Source organism: Zootermopsis nevadensis, unplaced genomic scaffold (genome assembly GCF_977971745.1).
Source record: "Zootermopsis nevadensis isolate Lab colony 2312 unplaced genomic scaffold, Znev_1.0 Znev_ptg000022l, whole genome shotgun sequence".
Classification (NCBI taxonomy): domain Eukaryota; kingdom Metazoa; phylum Arthropoda; class Insecta; order Blattodea; family Termopsidae; genus Zootermopsis; species Zootermopsis nevadensis.
Window position 1 is genome coordinate 1,095,353 of NW_028259154.1, and position 14,651 is coordinate 1,110,003.

Here is a 14,651-nt window from a genome sequence, read left to right on the forward strand (position 1 = left end):
TTTGGACGATAGAGACATTTTAATTTTTCGAGATTATTCGAAAGTCAATTATTTAAAGGCAAATATCTCCCAATCTGAAGGCATCTGAGAGACAAAACGTATGTCACTTTGAGGGAACGTACATGTCAATTTCATGTCAGAATCTCGTCAATGTATGTCCAAGGGTTTGGACGATAGAGACATTTAAATTTTTCGAGATTATTCGAAAGTCAATTCTTAAAAGGCAAATATCTCCCGATCTGTAGGAATCTGAGAGACAAAGCTTATGTCACTTTGAGGGAACGTATATGTCAACTTCCTGTCAGAGCCACGTCAATGTATGTCCAAGGGTTTGGAGGATAGAGACATTTTAATTTTTCGAGATTATTCGAAAGTCAATTTTTAAAAAAGCAAATATCTCCCGATCTGTAGGAATCTGAGAGACATAACTTATGTCACTTTGAGGGAACGTATATGTCAACTTCATGTCAGAATCTCGACAATGTATGTCCAAGGGTTTGGAGGATAGAGACATTTTAATTTTTCGAGATTATTCGAAAGTCAATTTTTAAAAAGCAACTATCTCCCGATCTGTAGGCATCTGAGAGACAAAACTTATGTCACGTTGAGGGAACATATATGTCAACTTCATGTCAGAATCTCGTCAATGTATGTCCAAGGGTTTGGACGATAGAGACATTTTAATTTTTCGAGATTATTCGAAAGTCAATTATTAAAAGGCAAATATCTCCCGATCTGTAGGAATCTGAGAGACAAAACATATGTCACTTTGAGGGAACGTATATGTCAACTTCCTGTCAGAGTCACGTCAATGTATGTCCAAGGGTTTGGAGGATAGAGACATTTTAATTTTTCGAGATTATTCGAAAGTCAATTTTTGAAAAGGCAAATATCTCCCGATCTGTAGGAATCTGAGAGACAAAACTTATGTCACTTTGAGGGAACGTATATGTCAACTTCATGTCAGAATCTCGTCAATGTATGTCCAAGGGTTTGGACGATAGAGACATTTTAATTTTTCGAGATTATTCGAAAGTCAATTTTTAAAAGGCAAATATCTCCCGATCTGTAGGCATCTGAGAGACAAAACTTATGCCACTTTGAGGGAACGTATATGTCAACTTCATGTCAGAATCTCATAAAGGTATGTCCAAGGGTTTGGACGATAGAGACATTTTAATTTTTCGAGATTATTCGAAAGTCAATTTATGAAAAAGCAAATATCTCCCGATCTGTAGGAATCTGAGAGACAAACCTTATGTCACATTGAGGGAACGTATATGTCAACTTCATGTCAAAGTCACGTCAATGTATGTGCAAGGGTTTGGAGGATAGAGACATCTTAATTTTTCGAGATTATTCGAAAATCAATTTTTGAAAAGGCAAATATCTCCCGAACTGTAGGAATCTGAGAGACAAAACTTATGTCACTTTGAGGGAACGTATATGTCAACTTCATGTCAGAATCTCGACAATGTATGTCCAAGGGTTTGGAGGATAGAGACATTTTAATTCTTCGAGATTATTCGAAAGTCAATTATTTAAAGGCAAATATCTCCCGATCTGTAGGCATCTGAGAGACAAAACTTATGTCACTTTGAGGGAACGTACATGTCAACCTCATGTCAGAGTCTCGTCAATGTATGTATAAGGGTTTGGACGATAGAGACATTTTAATTTTTCGAGATTATTCGAAAGTCAATTTTTAAAAAGCAAATATCTCCCGATCTGTAGGCATCTGAGAGACAAAACTTATGTCACTTTGAGGTAACGTACATGTCAACTTCATGTCAGAATCTCGTCAATGTATGTCCAAGGGTTTGGACGATAGAGACATTTTAATTTTTCGAGATTATTCGAAAGTCAATTTTTGAAAAGGCAAATATCTTCCGATCTGTAGGAATCTGAGAGACAAAACTTATGTCACTTTGAGGGAACGTATATGTCAACTTCCTGTCAGAGTCACGTCAATGTATGTCCAAGGGTTTGGAGGATAGAGACATTTTAATTTTTCGAGATTATTCGAAAGTCAATTTTTGAAAAAGCAAATATCTCCCGATCTGTAGGAATCTGAGAGACAAAACTTATGTCACTTTGAGGGAACGTACATGTCAACTTCATGTCAGAATCTCGACAATGTATGTCCAAGGGTTTGGAGGATAGAGATATTTTAATTTTTCGAGATTATTCGAAAGTCAATTTTTAAAAAGCAACTATCTCCCGATCTGTAGGCATCTGAGAGACAAAACTTATGTCACGTTGAGGGAACATATATGTCAACTTCATGTCAGAATCTCGTCAATGTATGTCCAAGGGTTTGGACGATAGAGACATTTTAATTTTTCGAGATTATTCGAAAGTCAATTATTAAAAGGCAAATATCTCCCGATCTGTAGGAATCTGAGAGACAAAACTTATGTCACTTTGAGGGAACGTATATGTCAACTTCCTGTCAAAGTCACGTCAATGTATGTCCAAGGGTTTGGAGGATAGAGACATTTTAATTTTTCGAGATTATTCGAAAGTCAATTTTTGAAAAGGCAAATATCTCCCGATCTGTAGGAATCTGAGAGACAAAACTTATGTCACTTTGAGGGAACGTATATGTCAACTTCATGTCAGAATCTCGTCAATGTATGTCCAAGGGTTTGGACGATAGAGACATTTTAATTTTTCGAGATTATTCGAAAGTCAATTTTTTAAAGCCAAATATCTCCCGATCTGTAGGCATCTGAGAGACAAAACTAATGTCACTTTGAGGGAACGTATATGTCAACCTCATGTCAGAATCTCGTTAATGTATGTCCAAGGATTTGGACGATAAAGACATTTTAATTTTTCGAGATTATTCGAAAGTCAACTATTAAAAGGTAAATATCTCCTGATCTGTAGGCATCTGAGAGACAAAACTTATGTCACTTTGAGGGAACGTATATGTCAACTTCATGTCAGAATCTCGTCAATGTATGTCCAAGGGTTTGGACGATAGAGACATTTAAATTTTTCGAGATTATTCGAAAGTCAATTCTTAAAAGGCAAATATCTCCCGATCTGTAGGAATCTGAGAGACAAACCTTATGTCACTTTGAGGGAACGTATATGTCAACTTCCTGTCAGAGTCACGTCAATGTATGTCCAAGGGTTTGGAGGATAGAGACATTTTAATTTTTCGAGATTATTCGAAAGTCAATTTATGAAAAAGCAAATATCTCCCGATCTGTAGGAATCTGAGAGACAAACCTTATGTCACATTGAGGGAACGTATATGTCAACTTCATGTCAAAGTCACGTCAATGTATGTGCAAGGGTTTGGAGGATAGAGACATTTTAATTTTTCGAGATTATTCGAAAGTCAATTTTTGAAAAGGCAAATATCTTCCGATCTGTAGGAATCTGAGAGACAAAACTTATGTCACTTTGAGGGAACGTATATGTCAACTTCATGTCAGAATCTCGTCAATGTATGTGAAAGGGTTTGGACGATAGACACATTTAAATTCTTCGAGATTATTCGAAAGTCAATTTTTAAAAGGCAAATATCTCCCGATCTGTAGGAATCTGAGAGACAAAACTTATGTCACTTTGAGGGAACGTATATGTCAACTTGCTGTCAGAGTCACGTCAATGTATGTCCAAGGGTTTGGACGATAGAGACATTTTAATTTTTCGAGATTATTCGAAAGTCAATTATTTAAAGGCAAATATCTCCCAATCTGAAGGCATCTGAGAGACAAAACGTATGTCACTTTGAGGGAACGTACATGTCAATTTCATGTCAGAATCTCGTCAATGTATGTCCAAGGGTTTGGACGATAGAGACATTTAAATTTTTCGAGATTATTCGAAAGTCAATTCTTAAAAGGCAAATATCTCCCGATCTGTAGGAATCTGAGAGACAAAGCTTATGTCACTTTGAGGGAACGTATATGTCAACTTCCTGTCAGAGCCACGTCAATGTATGTCCAAGGGTTTGGAGGATAGAGACATTTTAATTTTTCGAGATTATTCGAAAGTCAATTTTTAAAAAAGCAAATATCTCCCGATCTGTAGGAATCTGAGAGACAAAACTTATGTCACTTTGAGGGAACGTATATGTCAACTTCATGTCAGAATCTCGACAATGTATGTCCAAGGGTTTGGAGGATAGAGACATTTTAATTTTTCGAGATTATTCGAAAGTCAATTTTTAAAAAGCAACTATCTTCCGATCTGTAGGCATCTGAGAGACAAAACTTATGTCACGTTGAGGGAACATATATGTCAACTTCATGTCAGAATCTCGTCAATGTATGTCCAAGGGTTTGGACGATAGAGACATTTTAATTTTTCGAGATTATTCGAAAGTCAATTCTTAAAAGGCAAATATCTCCCGATCTGTAGGAATCTGAGAGACAAAACATATGTCACTTTGAGGGAACGTATATGTCAACTTCCTGTCAGAGTCACGTCAATGTATGTCCAAGGGTTTGGAGGATAGAGACATTTTAATTTTTCGAGATTATTCGAAAGTCAATTTTTGAAAAGGCAAATATCTCCCGATCTGTAGGAATCTGAGAGACAAAACTTATGTCACTTTGAGGGAACGTATATGTCAACTTCATGTCAGAATCTCGTCAATGTATGTCCAAGGGTTTGGACGATAGAGACATTTTAATTTTTCGAGATTATTCGAAAGTCAATTTTTAAAAGGAAAATATCTCCCGATCTGTAGGCATCTGAGAGACAAAACTTATGCCACTTTGAGGGAACGTATATGTCAACTTCATGTCAGAATCTCGTCAAGGTATGTCCAAGGGTTTGGACGATAGAGACATTTAAATTTTTCGAGATTATTCGAAAGTCAATTTATGAAAAAGCAAATATCTCCCGATCTGTAGGAATCTGAGAGACAAACCTTATGTCACATTGAGGGAACGTATATGTCAACTTCATGTCAAAGTCACGTCAATGTATGTGCAAGGGTTTGGAGGATAGAGACATCTTAATTTTTCGAGATTATTCGAAAATCAATTTTTGAAAAGGCAAATATCTCCCGAACTGTAGGAATCTGAGAGACAAAACTTATGTCACTTTGAGGGAACGTATATGTCAACTTCATGTCAGAATCTCGACAATGTATGTCCAAGGGTTTGGAGGATAGAGACATTTTAATTCTTCGAGATTATTCGAAAGTCAATTATTTAAAGGCAAATATCTCCCGATCTGTAGGCATCTGAGACACAAAACTTATGTCACTTTGAGGGAACGTACATGTCAACCTCATGTCAGAATCTCGTCAATGTATGTATAAGGGTTTGGACGATAGAGACATTTTAATTTTTCGAGATTATTCGAAAGTCAATTTTTAAAAAGCAAATATCTCCCGATCTGTAGGCATCTGAGAGACAAAACTTATGTCACTTTGAGGTAACGTACATGTCAACTTCATGTCAGAATCTCGTCAATGTATGTCCAAGGGTTTGGACGAAAGAGACATTTTAATTTTTCGAGATTATTCGAAAGTCAATTCTTAAAAGGCAAATATCTCCCGATCTGTAGGAATCTGAGAGACTAAACTTATGTCACTTTGAGGGAACGTATATGTCAACTTCCTGTCAGAGTCACGTCAATGTATGTCCAAGGGTTTGGAGGATAGAGACATTTTAATTTTTCGAGATTATTCGAAAGTCAATTTTTGAAAAAGCAAATATCTCCCGATCTGTAGGAATCTGAGAGACAAAACTTATGTCACTTTGAGGGAACGTACATGTCAACTTCATGTCAGAATCTCGACAATGTATGTCCAAGGGTTTGGAGGATAGAGATATTTTAATTTTTCGAGATTATTCGAAAGTCAATTTTTAAAAAGCAACTATCTCCCGATCTGTAGGCATCTGAGAGACAAAACGTATGTCACGTTGAGGGAACATATATGTCAACTTCATGTCAGAATCTCGTCAATGTATGTCCAAGGGTTTGGACGATAGAGACATTTTAATTTTTCGAGTTTATTCGAAAGTCAATTATTAAAAGGCAAATATCTCCCGATCTGTAGGAATCTGAGAGACAAAACTTATGTCACTTTGAGGGAACGTATATGTCAACTTCCTGTCAAAGTCACGTCAATGTATGTCCAAGGGTTTGGAGGATAGAGACATTTTAATTTTTCGAGATTATTCGAAAGTCAATTTTTGAAAAGGCAAATATCTCCCGATCTGTAGGAATCTGAGAGACAAAACTTATGTCACTTTGAGGGAACGTATATGTCAACTTCATGTCAGAATCTCGTCAATGTATGTCCAAGGGTTTGGACGATAGAGACATTTTAATTTTTCGAGATTATTCGAAAGTCAATTTTTTAAAGGCAAATATCTCCCGATCTGTAGGCATCTGAGAGACAAAACTTATGTCACTTTGAGGGAACGTATATGTCAACCTCATGTCAGAATCTCGTTAATGTATGTCCAAGGGTTTGGACGATAGAGACATTTTAATTTTTCGAGATTATTCGAAAGTCAACTATTAAAAGGTAAATATCTCCTGATCTGTAGGCATCTGAGAGACAAAACTTATGTCACTTTGAGGGAACGTATATGTCAACTTCATGTCAGAATCTCGTCAATGTATGTCCAAGGGTTTGGACGATAGAGACATTTAAATTTTTCGAGATTATTCGAAAGTCAATTCTTAAAAGGCAAATATCTCCCGATCTGTAGGAATCTGAGAGACAAAACTTATGTCACTTTGAGGGAACGTATATGTCAACTTCCTGTCAGAGTCACGTCAATGTATGTCCAAGGGTTTGGAGGATAGAGACATTTTAATTTTTCGAGATTATTCGAAAGTCAATTTATGAAAAAGCAAATATCTCCCGATCTGTAGGAATCTGAGAGACAAACCTTATGTCACATTGAGGGAACGTATATGTCAACTTCATGTCAAAGTCACGTCAATGTATGTGCAAGGGTTTGGAGGATAGAGACATTTTAATTTTTCGAGATTATTCGAAAGTCAATTTTTGAAAAGGCAAATATCTTCCGATCTGTAGGAATCTGAGAGACAAAACTTATGTCACTTTGAGGGAACGTATATGTCAACTTCATGTCAGAATCTCGTCAATGTATGTGAAAGGGTTTGGACGATAGACACATTTAAATTCTTCGAGATTATTCGAAAGTCAATTTTTAAAAGGCAAATATCTCCCGATCTGTAGGAATCTGAGAGACAAAACTTATGTCACTTTGAGGGAACGTATATGTCAACTTGCTGTCAGAGTCACGTCAATGTATGTCCAAGGGTTTGGACGATAGAGACATTTTAATTTTTCGAGATTATTCGAAAGTCAATTATTTAAAGGCAAATATCTCCCAATCTGAAGGCATCTGAGAGACAAAACGTATGTCACTTTGAGGGAACGTACATGTCAATTTCATGTCAGAATCTCGTCAATGTATGTCCAAGGGTTTGGACGATAGAGACATTTAAATTTTTCGAGATTATTCGAAAGTCAGTTCTTAAAAGGCAAATATCTCCCGATCTGTAGGAATCTGAGAGACAAAGCTTATGTCACTTTGAGGGAACGTATATGTCAACTTCCTGTCAGAGCCACGTCAATGTATGTCCAAGGGTTTGGAGGATAGAGACATTTTAATTTTTCGAGATTATTCGAAAGTCAATTTTTAAAAAAGCAAATATCTCCCGATCTGTAGGAATCTGAGAGACAAAACTTATGTCACTTTGAGGGAACGTATATGTTAACTTCATGTCAGAATCTCGACAATGTATGTCCAAGGGTTTGGAGGATAGAGACATTTTAATTTTTCGAGATTATTCGAAAGTCAATTTTTAAAAAGCAACTATCTCCCGATCTGTAGGCATCTGAGAGACAAAACTTATGTCACGTTGAGGGAACATATATGTCAACTTCATGTCAGAATCTCGTCAATGTATGTCCAAGGGTTTGGACGATAGAGACATTTTAATTTTTCGAGATTATTCGAAAGTCAATTCTTAAAAGGCAAATATCTCCCGATCTGTAGGAATCTGAGAGACAAAACATATGTCACTTTGAGGGAACGTATATGTCAACTTCCTGTCAGAGTCACGTCAATGTATGTCCAAGGGTTTGGAGGATAGAGACATTTTAATTTTTCGAGATTATTCGAAAGTCAATTTTTGAAAAGGCAAATATCTCCCGATCTGTAGGAATCTGAGAGACAAAATTTATGTCACTTTGAGGGAACGTATATGTCAACTTCATGTCAAAATCTCGTCAATGTATGTCCAAGGGTTTGGACGATAGAGACATTTTAATTATTCGAGATTATTCGAAAGTCAATTTTTAAAAGGCAAATATCTCCCGATCTGTAGGCATCTGAGAGACAAAACTTATGCCACTTTGAGGGAACGTATATGTCAACTTCATGTCAGAATCTCGTCAAGGTATGTCCAAGGGTTTGGACGATAGAGACATTTTAATTTTTCGAGATTATTCGAAAGTCAATTTATGAAAAAGCAAATATCTCCCGATCTGTAGGAATCTGAGAGACAAACCTTATGTCACATTGAGGGAACGTATATGTCAACTTCATGTCAAAGTCACGTCAATGTATGTGCAAGGGTTTGGAGGATAGAGACATCTTAATTTTTCGAGATTATTCGAAAATCAATTTTTGAAAAGGCAAATATCTCCCGAACTGTAGGAATCTGAGAGACAAAACTTATGTCACTTTGAGGGAACGTATATGTCAACTTCATGTCAGAATCTCGACAATGTATGTCCAAGGGTTTGGAGGATAGAGACATTTTAATTCTTCGAGATTATTCGAAAGTCAATTATTTAAAGGCAAATATCTCCCGATCTGTAGGCATCTGAGAGACAAAACTTATGTCACTTTGAGGGAACGTACATGTCAACCTCATGTCAGAATCTCGTCAATGTATGTCCAAGGGTTTGGACGATAGAGACATTTTAATTTTTCGAGATTATTCGAAAGTCAATTTTTAAAAAGCAAATATCTCCCGATCTGTAGGCATCTGAGAGACAAAACTTATGTCACTTTGAGGTAACGTACATGTCAACTTCATGTCAGAATCTCGTCAATGTATGTCCAAGGGTTTGGACGATAGAGACATTTTAATTTTTCGAGATTATTCGTAAGTCAATTCTTAAAAGGCAAATATCTCCCGATCTGTAGGAATCTGAGAGACAAAACTTATGTCACTTTGAGGGAACGTATATGTCAACTTCCTGTCAGAGTCACGTCAATATATTCCCAAGGGTTTGGAGGATAGAGACATTTTAATTTTTCGAGATTATTCGAAAGTCAATTTTTGAAAAAGCAAATATCTCCCGATCTGTAGGAATCTGAGAGACAAAACTTATGTCACTTTGAGGGAACGTACATGTCAACTTCATGTCAGAATCTCGACAATGTATGTCCAAGGGTTTGGAGGATAGAGATATTTTAATTTTTCGAGATTATTCGAAAGTCAATTTTTAAAAAGCAACTATCTCCCGATCTGTAGGCATCTGAGAGACAAAACTTATGTCACGTTGAGGGAACATATATGTCAACTTCATGTCAGAATCTCGTCAATGTATGTCCAAGGGTTTGGACGATAGAGACATTTTAATTTTTCGAGATTATTCGAAAGTCAATTATTAAAAGGCAAATATCTCCCGATCTGTAGGAATCTGAGAGACAAAACTTATGTCACTTTGAGGGAACGTATATGTCAACTTCCTGTCAAAGTCACGTCAATGTATGTCCAAGGGTTTGGAGGATAGAGACATTTTAATTTTTCGAGATTATTCGAAAGTCAATTTTTGAAAAGGCAAATATCTCCCGATCTGTAGGAATCTGAGAGACAAAACTTATGTCACTTTGAGGGAACGTATATGTCAACTTCATGTCAGAATCTCGTCAATGTATGTCCAAGGGTTTGGACGATAGAGACATTTTAATTTTTCGAGATTATTCGAAAGTCAATTGTTTAAAGGCAAATATCTCCCGATCTGTAGGCATCTGAGAGACAAAACTTATGTCACTTTGAGGGAACGTATATGTCAACCTCATGTCAGAATCTCGTTAATGTATGTCCAAGGGTTTGGACGATAGAGACATTTAAATTTTTCGAGATTATTCGAAAGTCAACTATTAAAAGGTAAATATCTCCTGATCTGTAGGCATCTGAGAGACAAAACTTATGTCACTTTGAGGGAACGTATATGTCAACTTCATGTCAGAATCTCGTCAATGTATGTCCAAGGGTTTGGACGATAGAGACATTTTAATTTTTCGAGATTATTCGAAAGTCAATTCTTAAAAGGCAAATATCTCCCGATCTGTAGGAATCTGAGAGACTAAACTTATGTCACTTTGAGGGAACGTATATGTCAACTTCCTGTCAGAGTCACGTCAATGTATGTCCAAGGGTTTGGAGGATAGAGACATTTTAATTTTTCGAGATTATTCGAAAGTCAATTTTTGAAAAAGCAAATATCTCCCGATCTGTAGGAATCTGAGAGACAAAACTTATGTCACTTTGAGGGAACGTACATGTCAACTTCATGTCAGAATCTCGACAATGTATGTCCAAGGGTTTGGAGGATAGAGATATTTTAATTTTTCGAGATTATTCGAAAGTCAATTTTTAAAAAGCAACTATCTCCCGATCTGTAGGCATCTGAGAGACAAAACGTATGTCACGTTGAGGGAACATATATGTCAACTTCATGTCAGAATCTCGTCAATGTATGTCCAAGGGTTTGGACGATAGAGACATTTTAATTTTTCGAGATTATTCGAAAGTCAATTATTAAAAGGCAAATATCTCCCGATCTGTAGGAATCTGAGAGACAAAACTTATGTCACTTTGAGGGAACGTATATGTCAACTTCCTGTCAAAGTCACGTCAATGTATGTCCAAGGGTTTGGAGGATAGAGACATTTTAATTTTTCGAGATTATTCGAAAGTCAATTTTTGAAAAGGCAAATATCTCCCGATCTGTAGGAATCTGAGAGACAAAACTTATGTCACTTTGAGGGAACGTATATGTCAACTTCATGTCAGAATCTCGTCAATGTATGTCCAAGGGTTTGGACGATAGAGACATTTTAATTTTTCGAGATTATTCGAAAGTCAATTTTTTAAAGGCAAATATCTCCCGATCTGTAGGCATCTGAGAGACAAAACTTATGTCACTTTGAGGGAACGTATATGTCAACCTCATGTCAGAATCTCGTTAATGTATGTCCAAGGGTTTGGACGATAGAGACATTTTAATTTTTCGAGATTATTCGAAAGTCAACTATTAAAAGGTAAATATCTCCTGATCTGTAGGCATCTGAGAGACAAAACTTATGTCACTTTGAGGGAAGGTATATGTCAACTTCATGTCAGAATCTCGTCAATGTATGTCCAAGGGTTTGGACGATAGAGACATTTAAATTTTTCGAGATTATTCGAAAGTCAATTCTTAAAAGGCAAATATCTCCCGATCTGTAGGAATCTGAGAGACAAAACTTATGTCACTTTGAGGGAACGTATATGTCAACTTCCTGTCAGAGTCACGTCAATGTATGTCCAAGGGTTTGGAGGATAGAGACATTTTAATTTTTCGAGATTATTCGAAAGTCAATTTATGAAAAAGCAAATATCTCCCGATCTGTAGGAATCTGAGAGACAAACCTTATGTCACATTGAGGGAACGTATATGTCAACTTCATGTCAAAGTCACGTCAATGTATGTGCAAGGGTTTGGAGGATAGAGACATTTTAATTTTTCGAGATTATTCGAAAGTCAATTTTTGAAAAGGCAAATATCTTCCGATCTGTAGGAATCTGAGAGACAAAACTTATGTCACTTTGAGGGAACGTATATGTCAACTTCATGTCAGAATCTCGTCAATGTATGTGAAAGGGTTTGGACGATAGACACATTTAAATTCTTCGAGATTATTCGAAAGTCAATTTTTAAAAGGCAAATATCTCCCGATCTGTAGGAATCTGAGAGACAAAACTTATGTCACTTTGAGGGAACGTATATGTCAACTTGCTGTCAGAGTCACGTCAATGTATGTCCAAGGGTTTGGACGATAGAGACATTTTAATTTTTCGAGATTATTCGAAAGTCAATTATTTAAAGGCAAATATCTCCCAATCTGAAGGCATCTGAGAGACAAAACGTATGTCACTTTGAGGGAACGTACATGTCAATTTCATGTCAGAATCTCGTCAATGTATGTCCAAGGGTTTGGACGATAGAGACATTTAAATTTTTCGAGATTATTCGAAAGTCAGTTCTTAAAAGGCAAATATCTCCCGATCTGTAGGAATCTGAGAGACAAAGCTTATGTCACTTTGAGGGAACGTATATGTCAACTTCCTGTCAGAGCCACGTCAATGTATGTCCAAGGGTTTGGAGGATAGAGACATTTTAATTTTTCGAGATTATTCGAAAGTCAATTTTTAAAAAAGCAAATATCTCCCGATCTGTAGGAATCTGAGAGACAAAACTTATGTCACTTTGAGGGAACGTATATGTTAACTTCATGTCAGAATCTCGACAATGTATGTCCAAGGGTTTGGAGGATAGAGACATTTTAATTTTTCGAGATTATTCGAAAGTCAATTTTTAAAAAGCAACTATCTCCCGATCTGTAGGCATCTGAGAGACAAAACTTATGTCACGTTGAGGGAACATATATGTCAACTTCATGTCAGAATCTCGTCAATGTATGTCCAAGGGTTTGGACGATAGAGACATTTTAATTTTTCGAGATTATTCGAAAGTCAATTCTTAAAAGGCAAATATCTCCCGATCTGTAGGAATCTGAGAGACAAAACATATGTCACTTTGAGGGAACGTATATGTCAACTTCCTGTCAGAGTCACGTCAATGTATGTCCAAGGGTTTGGAGGATAGAGACATTTTAATTTTTCGAGATTATTCGAAAGTCAATTTTTGAAAAGGCAAATATCTCCCGATCTGTAGGAATCTGAGAGACAAAATTTATGTCACTTTGAGGGAACGTATATGTCAACTTCATGTCAAAATCTCGTCAATGTATGTCCAAGGGTTTGGACGATAGAGACATTTTAATTATTCGAGATTATTCGAAAGTCAATTTTTAAAAGGCAAATATCTCCCGATCTGTAGGCATCTGAGAGACAAAACTTATGCCACTTTGAGGGAACGTATATGTCAACTTCATGTCAGAATCTCGTCAAGGTATGTCCAAGGGTTTGGACGATAGAGACATTTTAATTTTTCGAGATTATTCGAAAGTCAATTTATGAAAAAGCAAATATCTCCCGATCTGTAGGAATCTGAGAGACAAACCTTATGTCACATTGAGGGAACGTATATGTCAACTTCATGTCAAAGTCACGTCAATGTATGTGCAAGGGTTTGGAGGATAGAGACATCTTAATTTTTCGAGATTATTCGAAAATCAATTTTTGAAAAGGCAAATATCTCCCGAACTGTAGGAATCTGAGAGACAAAACTTATGTCACTTTGAGGGAACGTATATGTCAACTTCATGTCAGAATCTCGACAATGTATGTCCAAGGGTTTGGAGGATAGAGACATTTTAATTCTTCGAGATTATTCGAAAGTCAATTATTTAAAGGCAAATATCTCCCGATCTGTAGGCATCTGAGAGACAAAACTTATGTCACTTTGAGGGAACGTACATGTCAACCTCATGTCAGAATCTCGTCAATGTATGTCCAAGGGTTTGGACGATAGAGACATTTTAATTTTTCGAGATTATTCGAAAGTCAATTTTTAAAAAGCAAATATCTCCCGATCTGTAGGCATCTGAGAGACAAAACTTATGTCACTTTGAGGTAACGTACATGTCAACTTCATGTCAGAATCTCGTCAATGTATGTCCAAGGGTTTGGACGATAGAGACATTTTAATTTTTCGAGATTATTCGTAAGTCAATTCTTAAAAGGCAAATATCTCCCGATCTGTAGGAATCTGAGAGACAAAACTTATGTCACTTTGAGGGAACGTATATGTCAACTTCCTGTCAGAGTCACGTCAATATATTCCCAAGGGTTTGGAGGATAGAGACATTTTAATTTTTCGAGATTATTCGAAAGTCAATTTTTGAAAAAGCAAATATCTCCCGATCTGTAGGAATCTGAGAGACAAAACTTATGTCACTTTGAGGGAACGTACATGTCAACTTCATGTCAGAATCTCGACAATGTATGTCCAAGGGTTTGGAGGATAGAGATATTTTAATTTTTCGAGATTATTCGAAAGTCAATTTTTAAAAAGCAACTATCTCCCGATCTGTAGGCATCTGAGAGACAAAACTTATGTCACGTTGAGGGAACATATATGTCAACTTCATGTCAGAATCTCGTCAATGTATGTCCAAGGGTTTGGACGATAGAGACATTTTAATTTTTCGAGATTATTCGAAAGTCAATTATTAAAAGGCAAATATCTCCCGATCTGTAGGAATCTGAGAGACAAAACTTATGTCACTTTGAGGGAACGTATATGTCAACTTCCTGTCAAAGTCACGTCAATGTATGTCCAAGGGTTTGGAGGATAGAGACATTTTAATTTTTCGAGATTATTCGAAAGTCAATTTTTGAAAAGGCAAATATCTCCCGATCTGTAGGAATCTGAGAGACAAAAC